The sequence below is a fragment of the Marmota marmota genome, unplaced genomic scaffold (genome assembly GCF_001458135.2).
Source record: "Marmota marmota marmota unplaced genomic scaffold, marMar, whole genome shotgun sequence".
NCBI lineage: Eukaryota > Metazoa > Chordata > Mammalia > Rodentia > Sciuridae > Marmota > Marmota marmota.
The window spans coordinates 2,413,160-2,434,352 of NW_026000102.1; the positions used below are offsets into that span (position 1 = coordinate 2,413,160).

Genomic DNA, 21,193 nt, shown 5'->3' on the forward strand with positions numbered 1-21,193 from the left:
CCCAACCCAGCCTGGGAGGATGCAAGACCAGCAGCCACCTCAACGAAAGAGAGAGAGGACACCCTGCAGAGGCGCTTGTGAGGTAAGTGACGATGACGGATGACCGCAGGGGTGGCCCGTTGCACCACGCTGAGTGAGCGCAGTCTGGGCTGGGCTCCTTGACCTGGGCTGACGTTCAGCCTCAAAATGCCCTTCTTACCAGTGGGCTGATTCCAGCCTCTCCCCGGGGGAGAACTCTGAAATTGGCACTTTTCCCATCGCCCAACCCATGTGGGCAAGTGAGTGGGCACTTCAGGGTCGGAAGTTGCCTCACCAGAGGGCCCACTTCCCAGCAGAGCTCCTGGACACTCGCCAGGAAGGAGGTTCCAGAAACTGCCATCTGGCTCTGTCTACCACGAAAAGCCCACAGTCCCTTCGACCACCACAGCCTCCTGGAAACCCAGGAACCGCGGGTCGGGAGGCCCCGGTCCTTGGCTCGGTTACTCAGCAGGCGTTTCTTTGAGTCCCTTCTAGGTGCCCAGTAGGGACGGGATGGGCACCGCCCCTGCTCCAGGGAAGTTTTAGTCTAATAGAAACAGACAAAAAGTCAAAAGGAAGCAAGTGAGTAAACAAGATGATTTCAGAGAGCGCAGCAGCTGGAATGTGATAGAGGGAGGCCGGGCCGGGGCCGGTCCTCAGGGGAGGGTGCACTGAACAGTCGAGGCCCTGATGAGAGAGGAGCCAGCAAAGACCCACGACATGGGAGTGACCACAGGGTTCCGGGCAGCGGGATAGGAGTGCGGAGGCCCTGAGGCAGGTGGCCGTTGCCGGGGCTCTGGTGCCACGGTCAGGATCCAGGGTTTGCTAGAACTGCAGCGGGAGCCCCGGGAGGGTTTCAGGCAGCAAGGGAGACAGCTTTGGCTGCAGGGAGAGAAGTGGAGGAAAGGCCCAGGAAGAAGCAGGAGAGGAGACAAAGCCCAGGCCGGGGCAGGCAGGGGAAGAACTGAGCCCTCCAAGCCCCAGACTCCCAAACCCTCTACCTCAACAAGCCGAGGGGCACATGGCCCAGCAGGCTGTGGGTCTGCTGTCCTTACCAACCTCTTGACCTGAAGGTACAAGTCAAAGAAATAAACAGTCCAGGGGCCCCAAGAGATACACGTTTAGGCTAGATGCACCATTATTCTTAAACACAGGCCCTTTTGATTGGGTTTTGTGGTTCGAGGGCCTCATGCACACGAGGCAAGTGCTCTATCACTGAGCTGCACCCCAGCCCAGAGCCAGTTTCTTTGTTCGCAACCAAGAACGAACTGTAACAGCTGGGCACAGTGGTGCATGCCTGTCATCTCGGCTACTGGGAAGGCTAAGGCAGGAGGATCACAACTTTGAGGCCAGCCTCAGCAATACACGGGGATCCTGCCTCAAAATTAAAAAAAAAAAGTATTGGGATATAAAGCTCAGTGGAAGGAACAGTGTCACTGAGTCCAATCCCCAGTCCTGGATAAACAAAGGCAAAAGTTGATTTTCATTAAGCAGGGAAGGAGCTTACAGATTACAAAATACCTGCTGCATTGCAAGAAGTTGTACAATCCTGTTGAAGAGTATGAGGAAGAGCCGGGAGTGGTGGTGATTTGGGAGGCTGAGACAGGAGGGCTGGAAGTTCAAAGCCAGCCTCAGCAATGGCAAGGCACTAAGCAACTCCATGAGACCCTGTCTCTAAATAAAACACAAAATGGGGCTGGGGATGGCTCAGTGGTCAAGAGCCCCTGAGTTCAATCCCTGGTACCAAAAAAAAAAAGAATATGAGGAAGAATTCACAATTAGTACCTTGAAGGGAAAACAAATACAAAGTTGAGACAACTGCTAACTCCAGGGAAAACAGGAAATTCAACAAGAAAATAAATACAACCGTGGGGCTCTGTGTGAACACCACTGTGCAGAATCATGTCTGATGGCAAAACTGCTGCTATTGCTACTGACGCTGGGGCCAGTTGGTACCCCTGGTACTTTTGTGCCAGGATCTCAGCCTTGCAGCGTGTTAGTGGAGAACATCACTCAGGGGCTTTCTTGCAAAGGAGTGCAAAGAGGGATGAAATTTTTGAAAATTCACATCTAACTGGGCACAGTGGTGCACACTCATAATCCAGCAACTCAGGAGGCCAAGGCAGGAGGATTACAAGTTCAAGGTCAGCCTGGGCAACTTAGTGGGACCTTGTCTCAAAAATAAAATAAAAAAGGCCTGGGCATGTGGCTCAGAGGTAGAGCACCCCTGGATTCAGTCCCCAGAACCAACCCCACCCCCGACACAGGCACCAAAAGAAAAGAAAATTCACATCTAAAAACATGGGTCTAATGTACTATTTCACTTAAATAATGACGAAAGAATTCTGGGTTGGGAATTCATTTTCCTTGGAAATTTGAAACATCTATCCATTTTCTTGTAGCTTTTAGTGTTGCTTTTGCTTTTGAAAAAGTCCAGGGCCATTCTGTTCTTTGATCGGTATGTGGCTTTCTTTCTTCTGGTGACTTTAATTCTATCTCTGGAGGATTTTTGTTTCATTTTGTTTTTTGAGAAAGGGTCTCACTATGTTGCCCAGGCTGGCCTTGAACTCCCTGGCTCAAGTGATCTTCCTGCCTCAGCCTCCCAAGTCTCTGGGACCACAGGAGCCCAGCACCCTGCCAAGATTATCTCTGGAGTTTGGAGAATTCACAATGATATCCCATACTGCGGGCCTTTTATTGCTGGGTCCTGCTCAGAGATCCTCTTTAATGCAGCAACGTCTCTGGTTTTAGAAGTTGTTGCTGCATAATTTCCCTTCCTCCATTTCTCTCCCTTCTTTTTCCTTGGCCTCCTGTGAGATGAATGTTGGGCCTCCTACACTGACTCTCTAATTTTCTCTCTTCTCTCCTGTTTTCCATGTTTCAAGGCTTTCTATTCTCCTTTCTGGAAATTTTTCTCTTTCAACTCTTCTGTTGAAATTTTTACTTCTGTTATCATAGTTTTAAAATACCCAGCAAGAGTTTATTTTATCAGGGTGCCTATTATTATTATTATTAATTTTTTTAACAGCCACGTTGGACTTTGGGCTCCTTTTCTTCTGTTTCCCCGGGTCTCTTTTGCCACGGCAGAGGTCTCAGCCTGGGTGGGGCGATCCTTATCCACCCAGTGTAAACCTACTGTGCACAGGTGGGGGCTGGTCACTTCGTACTTTGTCACTGTGAAGTGACAAAGTAATGAACCAGCGTATCAACAGGCTCCCCTTCAAAGCCAGTATCTGAGGGCCACTTTTTTGGTGAGGTTTCCTGAGAGGGAAGCTCTTTAAAGCCCTGCCTGAAGGCTGGGTGTCAGCCGGAAGGCCATGTGTGCGTACCTCCAGGTTATCCTTCTCCCAGTGTGAGGTCTCCCCTGTCCTCAGCTGCTGCCCTCGCGGCCTCTCTGTGTCAAGCTGGGTCTGAGCCACTCAGACGCCTGCAGGAAATGCTGTTTTCTGCCTGGGTGGAGAAGAGAGCCACCGGCTTGGCTCTGGGAGCTTGGGGCAGGGTCTGTTCTCTAACCCACCCCCTCCTGCTTCCAGCTCTCCCTGCTGCCCACCTTTGGGAACCCTTGCTGGTCCTGAGGGCCCATCAGCTGGCTCCCACCCCCAGGCCAACACTCTCTGCTCGGTGTCTCACCCACCTGCTACCCTCCACACAGCCTCCTCTATCATTTACTTCTCTGTTTTCCAAAGGATTTAAATATTTTATTTCTTTGCTTTTATTTTAGTGGGATTTTGAAACAGAATACACATAGGTATTCAATCAGTTATGTGTATGTGGAAGTCTACAGTAATCTTGGATTGAACCCGAAGTGATTAATCACTGAGCCACATTCCCAGCTTTTTTTTTTTTTTCCATTTTGAGACAGGGCCTCACTAAGTTGCTTAGGGCCTCACTAAATTGTTGAGGCTGGCCTTGAACTTGCAATCCTTCTGCCTCAGCCTCCCGGGTTGCTGGGATTACAGGTGTGTGCCACTGTGCCTAGCAAGCCTGTAGTAATCTTTAGCAATAAATGAAAATCAAGATTGTTCTAGAGCTGTGGGGACTGAACCCAGGCTCATGCATGCAAGGCAAGTGCTCTACCACTGAGTTACATCCCCAACCCCCAAATCTAGTTTTATTTCTTTTTTTACTTGTGGTGCTGGGGATTGAACCCTGGTCCTCAAACATGCCAGGCAAGTGCTTTATCAATAAGCCCCAAGCCAGCCCTTTTTATGTTGAGACAGGCCCTTGCTAAATTACCCAGGCTGGCCTTGAACTTGCGGTCCTCCTGCTTCAGCCTTCCAAGAAACTGGAATTACAGGTGTGTGCCACCGTGCCTGGCCCAAAAAAATATTTCATAGAAGAGCTCCTGCAGGAGTGAGGGAGGCACTCTGCTGAGGAAACAAGGGTTCTGTCTTTGGGGGTGGGATTATAGAAGAGTGAGCCATGCGTGCAGTTTTTTCTGTGTTGCAGATTTTCAACAGTAAATATTTGCTTTATGAATAAAAAGGATGAGGACTAAAATTACAATTTTAATTTTCTGAAACAAAGATCAAGATAGTGCAAACAGATGTGTAGAAGAAACTCATCCTCCAGCACGGGCCCACACCACCCACAGCTTACACCTCTGTTCAGAAGAGTAGTGGGTTCTAGGGAAGCACCACAGGGAATGGACACCCTGAGAGGAGGGGGAGAAGTAAGTTCTGGGATGGCCTCTCCTCCCCCACAGTGGCTCTGTTATTATCTGCTTTATAGGTTAAGATTCTGTAAATATTTTACTTTTTACAAGAGAGACACAACCAACAAGGAAATTTGAAAACGACCAGAGAAGACCTAGAGACAATGAGGTTGAAGTTGGGACAAACCTCTAGAGATGCTCAGAAGGAATGTTCCAGATGTGTTCAGGACACAATACCTACCCACAGAGCTTGCAAGAGGAGTGCTAGGCCTCCCCATCATAGAGCTCAAGAACTACCCCAGCTGCCCCAGGCCCTTGGTTGGGAGTATTGGCCAATGCCCGGTCAGTGTCAGCCTTTGGCCTTGGTCTCTCCTTTTGCACAGTGAAAGGACTGCATCTCCCAAGTCAATGTCCTAAAAACTCTGAAGAGCATCCTATCAGAGAACCAGTGACTACCAACATCTTGAACTAGAGAACAACCTCACCTAAGGATTCCTCCGGAAGCAATACTGAATTTTAAAATTTTAATCCACTTCTTTGAAAAAAAATGCTTTAATTTTTCTCTCCCTAAACAGGCCCAAACTCCTACAACTGGCATGAGTCAAATACCAAAGGCTGCAGCTTACTAATGGGCTCCGGGGCTCCTCAGTACAAAGCCATCCCAGGCAGCAGCATCCTTGTCTTGGGAGGCTGGCTGAGGTCTAGTTCACTTCCTCCCTTGTTTGCTCCTAGCAAAAAATTTGGGTCATTCTCTCCTTTTGGGCCTGCTAGTCCTATGGAGAAGTTCTTCTTTAGTTGAAGTGTCAAGGAGGATGGATTTTGTTCAAAGTCTTAGCTGCAAAACAATATTTCTTCTCCCTTCCCCCAAACACTGCTTTCTTCCCCCAACCTACCTCTCTGGACTGAGCCAAGAAAGACCACCAGCAAAGGCCCCTCTGCCTGGCAGGTCAAAGGTGCTTTGGCATCAAAGAGCATCATCCCACCCTTGCCCGACTCTGAGCTCCTTATTTGTCTGAAAAAAAAAAAAAAAAAGAAAACAAAAGAAAAAGAAAAACACATGTAGAATGAAATCTCAGAAGCCTCCTATGCAGGATTCCAGCCTAACAGCAACTCTTCACCTCGGGTTCCCTTCTTGCATGCCAGTCCCGTTTTGCTTGATGGGCCCTTCTTGCCACCGGTGCCAATGCCACCCCCAGTTCCCTTTGGTGGTCCTGAAGCACACCACCAGAGCATTCCCAGAGCCTGGAGCAGGGCTGTACATACGGATGACTCAGATTTTTAAGAGTTGGTTGTTAGTTCTGTTTGATTTTTGAAAGCAAAGTAATTGATCGGAGCCATGCCTGGGTTCTAATTCCATTTGGTGGCTGCAGAAAGTAGGTTCAGGAACTTGACCTCTTGATTGCCCATGTGGATCTGTTTTCAAAGCCCAGTCTAAAGGAAAAATTCATTCCTTTTGGGCTGGAGATGAAAGAGAAAGATGTGAGGGAGGGGCCACCTGCTCATGGCATCTGTGGTGTTTCTTCCTCTACCTAGGGTACTCCCAGAAATACTGACCCCAAAGAGGGGAAAGAATGAGAGAGAAGAAAGAAAGAGAAGACCTGACAACACCAGAGCTCCAGCCCAGCTGGGTGAATTCTAAAAGTAGGATCTGTCCCTTCTCTCAACCCTGGCCCAGGGCACAGCTGCCTCCACAGTGGGCCTGGACCCCAGCAGGTGAGCTGGGAGGGCTCCTGAGGAGCAGAAAATCGGAACCACTGGCTTCTCTATGAGCTGAGAGCGCACCTCAGGAACCCACTGGAAAAGGCGTGTGCTATACCAACACATCTCCCAGGGGCCAAGCAGAGCCTTCTGGGCTGCCAGCCCAGTTCCTGGAAGGATGCTCTGGGGACCCTGCTGCAAGAGCCCAGGAAGGTGGGTGTGGATGGTCCCTTCCCTCGCATTCAGGGAGGACAGCCAGGACTTCCCAAGACACTGGCAGAGGAGGATTGGAGGCCCGTGCTAAGGGCTAAGGAACAAACACCTCCCGCTGCTGATCGATAAAAAGACAGGGCAATGTTGGAGATACCAAGACACAGAAGAACGGGCCCAGGGAAATGAGAGGGATCACGGGAAAGCGCTTTCAAAACAGGAAGGACAAAGCAAAACGCGTGATGGAGCCGAGAGGAGGAAGAGTAAGTGAAGGAGGCAAGGAAAGAATTTATCCTCAGGAATTCAGGTCAGGAAATGAGAAGCCAGGCCAGAATTCACACGAGGGCGGCCAGGGAGAAGGCGCGTCCTGGGAGGGAGCTGGCCCCGACTTGTGGACCTGCCCTTCTCTAACCCCTCTGGGTTCAAGGGCAAAGCTCGGTAGGCTAAGCCAGGGAGGTACCGAGCGGAGGATGCTGAGTCCCGAATGGGGGCAGGGGGAGGGGAGGACGCGCACAGAACTGCCCGGTCCCTGGCAAGTAAACAGCTTGTCCCAAACAGGCGCGTCCTGGTCTGCGGTCCGAGGAGGACCCCGCTCATCCCATCAAGGGCGGCAGCCGAGATACTGGGGATTCCATCCTCCCGTCGGCACAAAAGGATGTGACCCGACTAGGAGAGGAGAGAGCATCGCACGGCCCCGCCAGAGAACCACAGCGCGGGCGCGACCCCCCGCCTGGCCGGCCTCCTCAGTGGGGTCCTGCGAGACCCGGGATGCTCAGGGCCGGGCCTTCGGGGTTCTTCCCTCGAGCCCCAAGATCCGGAGCAGCCGCAGGACGGGGACTCCGCGCACGATGGTCCTGGTCTCGGTCTTAAAGCCTTAAAACCAGCAGATAGCAGGTGTCTTTGCAAAGTGAGTGAGGGCTGGTCATCTGCCAAGCGCCTCTGCTCCCCGGGTCCCACCAGAAAGGGCGGAGTACACACCGGGTCACAGATCGGAAGCCGGGGTCGCTCGCACGGCTGTCCAGCTCTGGTTCTGGGCTGAAATCCAGCCTCGGGGGTTCCCCTGTATTGTCGGATTTAGAAAATAAGTGGGTTTAGCCAGGGCTTTCACTAACAAATCAATTCAGAACAAAGAGCTGGGTGCGCGCTGGCAGGTCGCTGGCGCCGGAACAGCGTGGCGATCCTTGCCCCAGCCTTCTGCTCCAGCGTCCCGGTTTTATCCAGGCACCTACGCGGCAGGTGGGCACGGTTCTCCCCCGACGGCAAATGAGGAAATTCATGAGCGAAGGTGAAGGACTCCTACTCTCGCGTCCACACTCACATCCTGACCCAATCCGCAAGGCCAGCCTCTCAGCGGCAAAACAGCCCTGGAACCCCCTAGAACCCATAAACTTGTCGCTCTGCAGCGACTCAAGTCGCCCTACCATGTTGCTTCGGGTCCACAGACCTAGACTTTGTGCAGTGGAGGAGGAGGACCCGCGGGGCCTAGAACCCCCCACCCAGGGGGCGAGTGTTCGAGGAACGCTCCTTGGCGGTGCTAACTGCTGTTGGAGAGGCGCCCAGGGCGCGGCGGGTCCACCCCAGTGAACAAGCCCCAGAAGCATCCCTCGTGCGAGTGAAGACAGCAAGGGGAAAAGCTGTCCGAAGCTCTGGGAGTATCGAAGACGTCCGAGATGAGAGAACTAGGCGGCGGGATCTGGGAGCTGCCATCCCGGGCGCGCAGCCCCGGCCAGGCGCTTTCCCCTCCACTCCGCCACCCAGGAGCAACCCCAGGGGTCCCGATGTTTGGGTAGCCCAGGAGGAGACAGGGCCGAGGGGCAGGAAAAGATACCCCCCCCATGCCATCTCTAGATGTTACAGACACTCAAAAATACCCTCCTTCTACTGCTCAGACCCACTGTCACACGCCCAGACGCAGACCACAGACACCGCACTCCGCGCTCCACACAGTCTCACCGGCCCTCCCACGGAGCACGAGGCTGGCGGTGCGGGGCACTGTGGGCGGAGCCCGAGTCACCTGGTGGGGACCGCCCCCGGGCCCCGCCCCGCGCTGCCAGCCCCTCCCCGTCACTCCTCCGGCGGGGGCTGCGGAGCCAGTCTTGCAGCGCCGGAAGCGTCAGATGGCAGCTCAGCCCGCTGACTTAGCCAGGGTGTGAGTCCCCTGCGGGTCGCGCGGTACCGATAGCGCCGGGGTTTCCTAGGAGGAGAAGTTACGGGTAATTACGGCCGGACCTGAGACCCGCAGGCCGACTAGGAAGAGTTCTGTGACAGGCACCTGGTTGCAGAGGCACGTATCCTAAACACTCGCCAACCGCAAAGAAATTTTCCACAGCAGATGACACCGACGGCCGCTTAACCCCCCCCCCCCGGTTCTCCACGTGAGGGAGCCCTCCTCCCCAGGGGCCCAGTTCTTCAGTGGTCCCCCTGCTAGAAGACTTCCTTTTTTCCTTCAACACAGATCTGAGTGAAAGCCAGACTCAACGACCAGGTCCCCATCGGAATTAGACCCAATGACCTGACTCGGGTGCAAATTGGAGATATCAGGCACTAGTTTCTCCGGAGCCGAGAGGAAAATCCGAGAATCTTTGAAATGGCAAAAACGACAAAAAGACAGAGGTCCATATTAATTATGAAGATGTGCTGGAACTGTGCAAAAATTCTGGAAATATACAGACCATAATAACTTGGAGGAGAATTAAATGGCATAATAAGGTACACGGGGAAGTCTCTAGGCAGTGCCTGGTGGGCAGAGTCAGTATTCGCTCTTACACAAAGGAAACAGACGCCAGGGGACCTGGCTGGCCCCAGGTCACATTAGTTGGTGGTGAAGAGAGAGGAAAGACTCTAGTCTCCTGATTCCCTGATCATGGCTCGTGCACTTTAAGTCCTTTCTAAAACCATGTGAGGGGGTAAATAAATCAGTGTAGTCAGTAAATAAATGTGTTTCACTCCTGTTAAAAAATCAGAGTAATTAAAGAAATTAGACTTCTGCCCCTCTGCTTGCTACTGCCAAAAGGAGTCTATCCTCTAAGTTCCCAAGCCTAAGGCAAAGGCTCCTGTTTCCTTTCCATTTGAGTCCCTTTCCACTCAAGGAGTTCATTTGCCAGGTCACCTTGCCCTGATGCAATCTCAGCCTCTCTCAACCACCCTCAGATACCCGCCACAGCCCTGTTGGAATTCTGCTTCCCTCTTCCTTCTCAAATTGGCATTCACATTCCTGGGTACTGTCACATACAGCACTGCTGAGTTGGAGACAAGACTAGGAAAGCTAAAGTCAGGGGAAAAAAAAAATAGATGCAACCAACAATAACCAGTTCAAAATTTTGGTTTTAATTATATTAGGAAAATAGAAGAGCTTATCAAAATCCTCCTAGAAGTGAAAAGAGAGCTTCCATATTGATTCACACAAACTCCCTATCCCTTTATTACCTTGGATTTGTTTTGTTTTGTTTTATTGGGGACAGGGTCTTCCCATGTTGCCCTTTCTGGCCTCAGACTTCTGGGCTCAAGTGCTTCTGCCTGGGTCTCTGAGTAACTGGGACTAGAGGTGCACGCCATGGTGTCCAGGGCTTCCTTGATGTTTGTATTCTCAAAGCATAAGGATGAGGGAGCCTAATTACAGGAGGCTCTGCTCCCCTGCCACCCACACATATTTTCATTAATCTTTGAGTTCTTGCTCTCCAGTTAACTCAAAAAGTGGCTCAACTGTAGTTAAAAAAACAAAGTTAATTGAAATAAAACCTTTTTTTTTTTTTTTGTCAATTCCCCAAGCCAGACCAAAAGTCTGTCTTAACGGATGCGATCAGAATCTGTGGCCTACAGCAGGAATGCAGAAACAACAGAAAAAAAAAAAAAAAGATGACTGTGCTCGTTCTTTCGTTCTTTCGTGGGTCAACCAAAACAGCATGCATGGTGACAAGAGTGTGACTCTGGAATTAGACCCGGATTGCCGGCAGTTTCCTAAGCTCTGCAGGGCTCTGTCTCCTGTCTGTAAAACAGGTCACTCAGAAAGGGTCACCAGCACAGAGGACTGGCCCGGGAAGGTAGAAGCCAGGATCAGCCAGATGGCACATGAGTGGGGAGCTTCTGGCAGCACCTGGCCAGGGCCGTCCAGATGTGCTGCACCTGTCTCCGTTTCTGCCAGTTTCAGGGTCCTGATTCAAATATGTGATCCTGACATCCTTACATCTGTTGGATGAAAAGACATTCTCCATCATGAAAAAGGCCAGTGGTGAATACTTACTAGGAAAAAATTAGAATAAGGAAATAAGTAGGTGTAACATGAGTCAGTCTCTAAGCTTATGAAAGATGCCTCAGGGTACCTGAAAGGGATTTTCTAGAATCTTCTTGTAAAACCTCTAGCTGTGTTTGAGAAACCGCTGAGGGCCAGAAAATTAAACTAATGACTGGGAAAAAAAACTGAAAATTGTGTCCAAGTTAGAAGAAGGTAAATAGGGGGCTGGGGTTGTGGCTCAGTGGTAGAGCACTCACCTAGCCCGTGTGAGGCGCTAGATTCGATCCTCAGCACCACATAAAATAGATAAATAAATAAAATAAAGGTATTGGGTCTGACTACAACTAAAAAAAAAGTATTTTAAAAAATGGTTAAAAAAGAGAAGGTTAATAGAATAAATCTGGCAACATTAAATTAAGTATAGTCACAGAGCTGTACTTAAAGGTCACTCAGGGGACAGGTGATTTGCCTGAGCCACACAGTGAGACGCACAGCAGTAAGTTCCCACGTGCTGACCTGAGTCAGTGCCTGAGAGGTGCTGCTTCCGTCCTGATCCTCAGGCCCAGGCACCAAAGGCCTGCTGCCCAGCCTGGCCCCATTGGGAGGTGTGGAAACCTTAAGAGATGGGGCCTAGAGGGAGTCCTAGGCCACTGGGGGTGAGTCCTGGAGGGGGACTGTGGCACCCCAGCCCCCTCCCTACTCACTGGCTTCCTGCTGGTGAGGTGAGCATCTGTTCTGCCATGATGTGCTGCCTCTCAGGCCCCAGAGCAACGGGGCCAGTGGATCCTGACAGAAACCTCCAAAGCCATGAGCCAAAGTTAACCTTTTCTTTATAAGTCGATGGTCTCCGGTGTCCGTCGTAGTGGTAGTAAGCTGGCTAATGCAGGTATTAGAACCATGGCAACCAACAGCAGCAGCTACCGTGTTCTGACGCTATGTGGCAGTTATTGTACCAGACGCTTTATATTTATGGTAAAGGTTTTTAAATCTGCCAGCAAATTCCGGAACACTCCTCCTGTTGGCAGGTGACATCTATGTTCCTTCTCCTTAAATCTGGGGGAACTTGTGATTGCCTTGCCCAAGAAAGTTATGGCAGCAGTGGTGCTAAGTGACCCGAGAGCTCGGGTCCTGAGAGCCAGGCAGCTTCCTCCTGGCTTCCAGGAATGCTCCTCTTGGAGCTCTGTGCTGACGTAGAGCCTAACCGACCCAAAGCCACCATGATGAAGCCCAGAAGAGCCAGAAAGAAATGCCAGGTGTAGGCACTAGGGTTGGCAGTCCACCTGAGCCCAGCCTTTCTTCATCCTCACCCCAGTCCCCGACTGAGGGGGGAGACCTCCAGATGATTCCAGCTCCAGCTGTTCAAGTAATGGATCCCAGACATCACCGAGCACAACCAGGCCATCCTGCTGAGCATAATAAAACATGCTGCTTTACACCTCTAAGCTGGGGGAGGCTTGTTGTACAGCAACAGATACCTGGAATATTGATTACCTCATTAAACCACCAAAACAACCCTACAAGGTAGCTATGATTGTCTCGGTCAGGAGACTGAGGCTAAAGACTTACCAAAAGCTACCCAGCAAGTGGCAGAGTAGTAATCAGCCCCCTTCAACCACCCCTTAAGACTGTTCCTCCTGCCCCGGTTGCTGAGAGGCCCGAGGCTCAGGTTTTAAGGCAAGCTATGTGAGACCCTATTCTGCCCCTCAAGACAGTCTCATGGACTATTTAGGAAAGAATGTGGCTCTGGTGACCTTTTTTGGATGGTGTGACCCATCACAAAGGTGACTGAGTTTAGAGGAAACAGACTCAGTTTCCCACACGGCATGCCAACAAGCACACCTCTGACCCCGGAGGTCCCGTGGGTTCCCCACTTGAGCCTAAACACCAACCAATCCTGCAGCAGACACCAACAGGGCACCCTCCACTTCAACTGTGGCCTTATATGCCAAAGATGGTGTCAGATCCCACAGGTTAAGGCTCAGTCACACAAGATAGTCCCCACTTGCAATGTGACCCCATCCTTGGATTCAACCAATTTGCTAGATGAGCTACAGAACTCAGGAGAGGCTATTCACATTCGCTGGCTTTTAATAAAGCCGTAACAAAGGTTGAGGACGAACATCAGATGAGGAGATGCCCAGGGCACGCCATGCCCGGAGCTCCTGCGCCTCTCTGGGTACCACCTCTTTCTGCTCTGCCATCCAGAAGCTCTCTGAAGCTGGTTCTTTGGGGTTTAATGGGGTCTTCATTACATAGGCACGAGTGATCAGATCATTGCTCCCTTTTCCTCCCTAGAGTTTGAGGGCTGGGACTGAAAGACCCAAAACTCCAATCTCACCTTGGTCTTTCTGATGAGCAGGCCCCTCCTGCAGCTACCTAGGGGCTGCCAGCCACCAGTCAACTCATTAGCATCCAAAGAGACTTGGATTACTTGGAAGATTCCAAGGATTTTAGGAGTCGTATCCTAGGAAACGAAGAGAAAGACCCAATATCTATTTCACAATATCACAGTGACCCGGGGAAGTGTGTGGGAAGTGCCAGACATCCCATGGATCCTGGGGCTGTGCTGAGCGACAGTTGTTCTTGATAACACAAATGAAAGAAAATCCAAAAGCTGTCTCATCAATTCCATAGAAATGTAAACAAAGTCCACAAACACCTGGAGAAGTCATCCACCAAGACTAGACGAGCAGAAGTGGGCAGATCTGTGGAACCAGACGCAGGGTCCTATCTGTCCTCGTGGGAAACCCAGGAAACTTCCTAACTGCAAACACAGAGGGGGGTTGGCTAGACGCTTAACCCAGCAACAGTCGCCAGACAGCTCATAGCTGATTCAAAAGTCCCAGGCAGTCCCAAGAACAAACTGGCTGAGTGTCACTAGGACAAGTTCTGTGTGTGAAACTGTATCTAGTTTTGCACCTTCTGAGAGTCACTCCTTTGTGTAGCAAGACTGGTCTGTGTGACCAAAAGAAAATGGCAGCATATCATGCCATTCACCTTCAAAATTAGGTCAGGAAAGACCATGGGGCTCTGGTCTTGGGATCTGTGGCTCTCGAGCTCATCTCTGGCTCTGCATAAGCCCACAGCCATGCTGTAGGGACACTCAAACAGCTCCACAAGGAGGACTGGCACCTCTGGCCCACAACCACTGAAGCCTGCCGATGACACCTTGGCAGGGGCCCCCAGCCCTAGATACCCATATTCCCAGCTCACTGTGAGAGGTCCTGGGCCAGAACCCGACCCTGCAGACTGCTCCCAAATTCCTGACCCACAGAGATAATACATGAGATAATGCATCTTGTTGTTTCAGCAGCTTTGTCCCGGGGTGATTTGTTGCAGCACAATAGACTTCCATACTTGTGAGTGAATAAATGCTCACGGCAAACAACCCTTCTGGTAATTGTAGGAGTCAGATCCCCAAGGAAGAGGCAGGAAGAAAGACCAAAAAGTCACAAAGACCACCTACAGTCCAGAAGACTCACGTCCAGAGAGACGGAGGAGATGGCCAGGGGCTGCGGGATCGGGAGGAAATGAGGGGAGACGGCTACTGGTGCAGGGGTTCTTTCTGGAGGGGTGAAAATGTTCCAAAATGTGACAGCTGCACAATCCTGACTACACCCCAAACCAACAAATGGTGTGCATTAAATGAATCGCACGGTATGTGGATTATATCTTAATAAAGTTTGTTATTCTAAAAAAGGAGGAAGGAGAGGAGTCAGGAGGGGCAGTGGCATCCAGGGAGGTGGGCCACCTGCAGGCCTGGGGAATCTCCCTGTCACTGGAGTGGAGGAAAGTTCCAGGTGCCTGGGAAAGAGGACGGGGTCTAAGGTCAGCTGACTGGTGTCAGAGAGAAAGCCACAGAGATAAACAGGTGATGTGGCTGGCTCAGCACCCACCCAGTCCACTTGGCCAAAGGGAGTTTGCTTGCTAATCTCACAGGGACACCCTGCCTAGTCTCAAGCCGCTGGGCGCCCCAGAGGTGGGGCCTGGACACAGTACCGATTTCTCATCCCCTAGGAAGATTCCATCCACTCTAAACAAGGTCCACAGAGCTCATTCCCACAGGAACGCGTTTCCAGGAGCCCAAGCCAAGGCCCTTCACAAAGAAGACGGGGCCCAAACCAGAGGCTGCAGCTGTCCCTAAGAATGGTCCTCTTGTAAATGAGGTCGTTCTACAGTGGAGAGTCACCAAATGACACAGGAAGTTGGTCTTTGCCAAAAGCCTTTAAAAAGAAGTTTGTAAATTTAGGACAAAGAAAAGGATTTAAGCCATGTGTGGAGGTGCACGCCTGCAATCTCAGCTACTCTAGAGGCTGTGTGGAGGTGCACGCCTGTACTCTCAGCTACTCTAGAGGCTGAGGTAAGAGGATTGCAAGTTCAAGGCCAGTCTTGGCAATTTAGGGAGACTCTATCTCAAAATAAAAAATACAAAGGGCTAAAGATGTAGATCAGTGGTAGAGCTTCCCTTAGGCTCAATCCCCAGTAATGCAAAAAAAAAAAAAAAAGTTTACAGGGTAAACTCATACAATATCTTACTTAAGAGGTAGTCATGGTCAAGGTGGAAAAGAACTTCAAGGCAGACTTCCAACAAACCCTAGGGCAAGTGGATCTTTTAAAAACAAAACAAAACAAGTAATACCTATTTTATTAACATGATATTGCAGAAGAAACTTATTTCCTAGGAAATAATATTCCTATTAGTTGGGTGCAGGGCACACGTCTGTAATCCCAACAGCTCGGGAGGCTGAGGCAGGAGGATTGTGAGTTCAAAGCCAGCCTCAGCAACTTAGTGAGGCAGTAAGCAACTCAGTGAGACCCTGTCTCTAATAAAATACAAAAAGGAGCTGGGGATGGGGCTCAGTGGTCAAGTGCCCCTGAGTTCAATTCCTGGTACCAAAAAAAAAGCAAATAACCCTCCTGACCCATAAGTTCAACATGGTGCCACTTGGGGCTCCCTTGGGTTCTCTGCATGAGTTTGCTGAGTCTGCTCCAGGCTGACGCCACTGCTCACCTTAGTAATCACATCCTGCAATTCTTACACCAGTGCCTGGAACTCGGACGTGAGGAGCAAGAGCTCTTTCCATGAAGATGAAGGCAAATGTTCTACAAATCAGAAGAAGAGAACTCGCTCAGACTTTCTGTTGAATGGGACTGGGAAAGAGGTGGGGTCGAAGGTCAGCTGACGGGGCAAGACAACTGCAAAGACGGTGGAGAATTATAAAAATGTAGAGGGAACCTACTGCAACTCAAACCAAAGCTGCAGCTGCGCCTCCCGTGCACAGACAAGCTCCAAGTTAAGAGAAAAGGCTTAGATTCGAGGTGTAGCCGTTTCTGGATGCTCCGTCTAGACCCAAGCTGGAGTTACCCAGCCTACGAGTCACCTAAGACATAAGGGCTGCTACTGAACTGGGCATTTCTGGTCACAATTCTGTCTGATCCTTCTTCATACTATTTTCAAACTAAGGTTGGAGTCTCTGTGCTGGGAGTAGCGGAAGCCACAGAAAAAACATAAACATCTTCCCAGAGCATCGATTTGACACAAGAGTTAGGGGGAAATAGTCTTTATAGTAAAATAAACATGCACGTATCATGGAATAGAATGTAAAATTGATGTTAGTGTTAAAAATAGACCTTGAAGCTTCAAAGCAAGGTCATGGCCGGGGTGGGACGTTGCAGACATCATAGGGTTATGCATCCCGACTCCTCTGGCCAGGGGAGCGGGTGGGAAAGTTGGAGAAGAATGGTCCTTTGGGTCAAGGTTACTGCCAGCTGCCTGCCATCTCCCAGCTACTTCCCTAAAAACCCACAGCAAGGGGTTCCTGGAGTGGCTGCCCTCCCAGGAACAGTGACTCGCTGTTATGGCTCACAGGTAACAGGGTCAGCCCACATTCCACTTCTGTGGTCAAGGTCAGCGGATGGCCCACATCACTAGTGAGCTGTTTTGTTTTTGTTTTGTCCCAGGGATTGAACTCCGGAGTGCGCTACCACTGAGCTACATCCCCAGCATTTTTTTTTTTTTTTTGACATTGGTCTCACTAAATTGCTGAGGGCCTTGCTAAATTGCTGAGGCTGTCCTCGGACTTGTGATCCTCCTGCCTCAACCTCCCGAGTTGGGGATTAGAGGTGTGTGCCACCATGCCTGGTATGTGAGCTGCTCTTACTGTCCAGTCCAGGCCCTGAGAGTTGGTCTGGGGACTGCTCTTGCCACTACCCCAGGGGAGAAAGGCCTGGATGAGATCTTATCTCTAACAGATTACTCTGATGTCCAAAGCACCTTCAAACACCAAACAGCTAGAAAAAGCTGAAAAAACTACACCCTCAAAATAGGCTGATAAAGAATAAAGCAAATTACTCTCCTTTGACATATGCCCTGTGCATTCTGAATGAGTCATCCCTGGAACATAGAATGAGATAATGGATGAACAACCTACCACCTACGGTTTGGATATGGAATGTCCCCAGAGGCCTACAGGTTGAAGGGTTGCCCTTAGCCCCTGGTGCTATTGGGAGGTGGTAGAACCTTAAGAGGTGGGGCCTCGTGGGAGGTCTTAGGCTCAAGAAAGTGGTAGTAAGAATCCTATCTCTTTTTTTTTTCCCCTATATCCTGTCCATCACAAGAACAGCTTATCTACCACATATTCCCTGCCTTAGACCAAAAAACGAGGGAGCCAACCAGTCATGGGCTGAAACCTCTAAGCCTGTGAACTAAAATAAACCTTTCCTGTTTTCAAGTTGATCATCTCAGGTATTTTGTTACAGTAATGGAAAGCTGACTAATTTAACATGCCCTGCAAACTTCAACGACTTACAACACAGATATCTTTTATGTTCCACATCATGGGCCTCAAAGATTCATTCATCCAATGGCAAAATTGTAACTTTTGAATGGCCATAACCCACTACTAGTTTTTTTATTATGTTTGATCTGCATGACAATTCAATGAAAGATATCATCATCCCAATCTTCAGATGCCAGCCTGCTGGCTTATGCAGTTCATCAAAGTCACATGTGCTTTAAGTGTCAGAGCCAAGACATGAACCATCTGTCTAATTCTAAAGCTCTTGTTTGTGATGCTAACATTAAGCCACCTTCCATTCATTTTCTCTAACAGCACTGCTGGGCATAGGAAGCCAGCACATCTTAGGCAACTGCCAAGCATGAGATGTGCTGTGCTTAATTTAAAAATAGGCCACACTTCAACGCTGGTTTCCAAATGACAGCAGATGAGTCGTATTATTCAAATATTCGTCCCACCACACGCAGGGAAAAAAGACTCATGCCCCGGTGCTTTGCTCCTGCCTCAGGAACCAGCAGAGACAGGAGGCGTGGTCTTTGAGCTCAGCCTTCCATTGGCTCTGAACACATTTTTTTTTTCTTTTCTTTTTGGTGCTGGGGATCAAGCCAGGCCCTTGTGCACGCAAAGCAAGCATTCTACCAACTGAGCTGTAGCCCCAGCCCACGAGAAACTTTTCTAGTGGGTTTTTTTTTGAGATGGACAGGTAAGGGAGGAAAGTTGGGGGATTGGTGTATTTTTTGTGTATTTTTTTTTTCCTCTAGAAGAAATTTCTCATAAGATTGTTGATTTGTGGCCAAGATCCTGGTTTCATCAGCTTGCTTCTCAACAGCAGGTGGGCTGGAGGAGCAAAGGCCTGCCCCGGCCCGGGCTCCTCGCTGAGGCCGGCTGAGGCCCACTGGAGATGAACGCAGAGAGCACTTTACTCTCAGAGGCTCCAGGAGCTGACATCAAGGGCCGCCACCGGGACTGCTGCTGTCGCTCTAGGTCCCGCCCCCAGAAATGACATCCCTGTGACATCCATGGGGCTGCCTCAGTTTCCCAAACTGCATGAAGGAGCATGTGGATGTCATCAGTGGAACAGCCCCTAAGATGAATTCTGTAAACAACCACAACAACCACCTAGTAGTCTTGTCTCCCATTTCCATGCTATGGCGAGAGAGAACCAGGGTCCTGGAATAACGGCCCCGTGAGGGCCTTGGGATTCCCAAAGGCCCATCACAGCCCTTCCCCATCCGCTCTGTGAGGTGTGCATCACCCCAACATGGGATCATTTGCTTGCTCCGGGGATGCTCACAGCAAGTCTAGCCAGACAGCCAAGGACACACTGCAATTGGACAGAAGAGTCAGCCAGCTCCTCGTCCAGGATCATCTATATCCAAGGCAGAAATATTGATCCCTATGCTTAAATCCAAATCCCTTTGGCTTACATGTAAGCCAGTCCTCCTTGTTAAAGCACGATGTATCTTGAGGGTGAAAATGACGATAACATCAAGAACACTCAGCACTGGGTATGGACAGCACGCTGGGCGATGTTAACATTATCTAATTTATCTCATTAAATGCACAAGACAAACCTAGGAACAAGTCCCATCCGCTTCAGTTTACAAAGAAATGGAGGATCAGGACTTAAGTAATCCCCTCAAGGTCACACAGCGAGGAAGTTGAAGGGCTCCGGTTCAACTCCGGATCCATCAACTCCAGGGTTTAACGACCACATTACATGGCAGCCAACGCCACCCAGCTCATGACCAGAAAGAAAGCTATTTAACCTCATTAGCAATCAAAGAGATATGCTTGAAATTACTACCTTTTAGGACTATTAGCAAAACATTTCCTTCAGTGTTATTGGAGGCTGACAAGGGTGTTGTGAAACTGTTGTATGTCACTGGGATAAATTGGCGCAGGCTTTCTGGAAAACCACTCAGCTCCAAGAGCCATAAACACGTTTGATGTCTTTGATGCAATGATTCCTGGATATGGGAAAGGCCACATGCCTGAAAATATCAATTACAGTGTTTGGGGAGTGGTGGTGTATGTGCATCTGGAAGCAAGACAAAACCTCCCTCAAAGGGGATGCTGGAGGGGACGATGGCACCCCTGCTCTGGGACCCTTACAACACACCAAGACAGGGTGGCTAGGTGTGAACCAGTGTGGAAAGGCAATGACAAATGAAGAAAACCAACTCAAAAGCCCATGCCTAGCTGCCTCGCAGAATTGCCAGCCGGGCGCAGGGCCCACACCCCTAATCCCAGCAGCTCAGGAGGCTGAGGCAGGAGGATCACAAGTTCAAGGCCAGCCCCAGCAATTTAGTGAGGCTTTGTCTCAAAAATTTTAAAAAGGGCTGGGGAGGTGGCTCAGTGATCAAGTGACCCTGGGTCGATTTCCCAGAAATCCTAGTCCTGGCTCCAAACACCATGTGGCAATGCCCCCATGACCCCCACCCCTACATCAGTGATGTCACGAAGTTTCACTAACAGGGCTCTGACTTTGCTTCCCTGCCTGTAAGAAACCGCTCATCCCAAGTTTTACAACCAGACTTGAGCAGCTGTCCCCGTGGGGGGAGGCAGAAGATGGAGGCAGCACCTCAGAGAGCCCTGGAGCCCCCTCTCACCCCACACAGGCTCCCCATGTCCTCATCCTTCTCTCCTACAAGCTTCAACGATGGGAGTGGGGAGCCCCAAACCTCTAAGCACCACCAGGCCCTCCCCATGAAAGCCTCTGGTTCAGTGAGTCAACTACTTCCGGGTTCAGTGAGTCAATTACTTCCCAAGGCACAGCCGCAGAACTGGGCCCTGCCCACACCTCTCCTGGAGCTGTGCAGCAGAGAACAGCCCAAAATGTGGGGGCCCTGTGGCCTCAGATAGGGTGGGTGACCCTGGGCTGGGAAGCAGCCCTGCACAGAGAAGGGGCTGGGGAAACCAAGGTGGCCGAGGGGAAGGAAGAGCAGTCTGGTGGCTGCGGGGACCCCCGGGGGTTGGAGGAGGGCGGCAGTTGGCAGAGCTGACCTGGATGGTGGCTGCCTGTTCCCAGAGCTGGGGAATGGGAAGAAGGCTCTCCCGGCAGTGCTTCCGCAGGGGGACTGAAATTCTGGTTCAAGGTCACCCAGGGTCAGGACAGGGCAGAGGCAGGCAGAGACACTCAGCACCTTTCTCAGAAAATGCAGAAAGAAGCACATCCCTCTATCCCTAGGGGGCCGATGGGTGTCCCCACCCTCGCCTCTCCCTGTCTTAACCCACGGGACCTGTGCACTATTTGGAAAAATAATTGTGTGGGAAAAGGGTCTTTGGAGATGCAATTAAGCTGAGGATTTTGAGATGATTTCTCCTGGATTATCCAAGTGGGCCCGAAACCCAAGGACAAGTGTCCTTATGAGGGACACATGAGGAGATACAGACACAAAGATGAGGCTAAGTGAGGACAGAGACAGAGATGGAGTGAAGCACAGGCCAAGGACACCCAGGGCCACCAGAAGCTGGGGAAGGATGCTCCCATCGCTCCCTAACCCTGACCCTAGAGCCCCTGGCAGGGGCGGGTTCCTGATGACACTTTGATTTCAAACTTCTGATCTCCAGAACCATCAGAGA

The 21,193-nt window shown here is 50.5% G+C and overlaps 1 protein-coding gene across 4 annotated transcripts in view; it reads right to left on the minus strand.

Moving 5' to 3' along the window:
* The window catches only part of Pik3cd (phosphatidylinositol-4,5-bisphosphate 3-kinase catalytic subunit delta), a 36,572-nt gene extending 20,643 nt beyond the window's left edge, over window positions 1-15,929 (minus strand). For 2 of the 4 annotated variants that reach the window (XM_048783642.1, XM_015501425.2), the window contains exons 1-2: window positions 15,823-15,842; window positions 5,566-5,684 (exon numbers count right to left, since the gene is read on the minus strand). The gene's annotated coding sequence lies outside the window, so the exon portion shown is untranslated. Of the gene's footprint in view, window positions 1-3,347; window positions 3,469-5,565; window positions 5,685-15,822 lie in introns of all 4 variants that reach the window. The other 2 variants (XM_048783640.1, XM_048783641.1) reach the window with 2 other exon arrangements.
* Window positions 15,930-21,193: the final 5,264 nt, after the last annotated feature.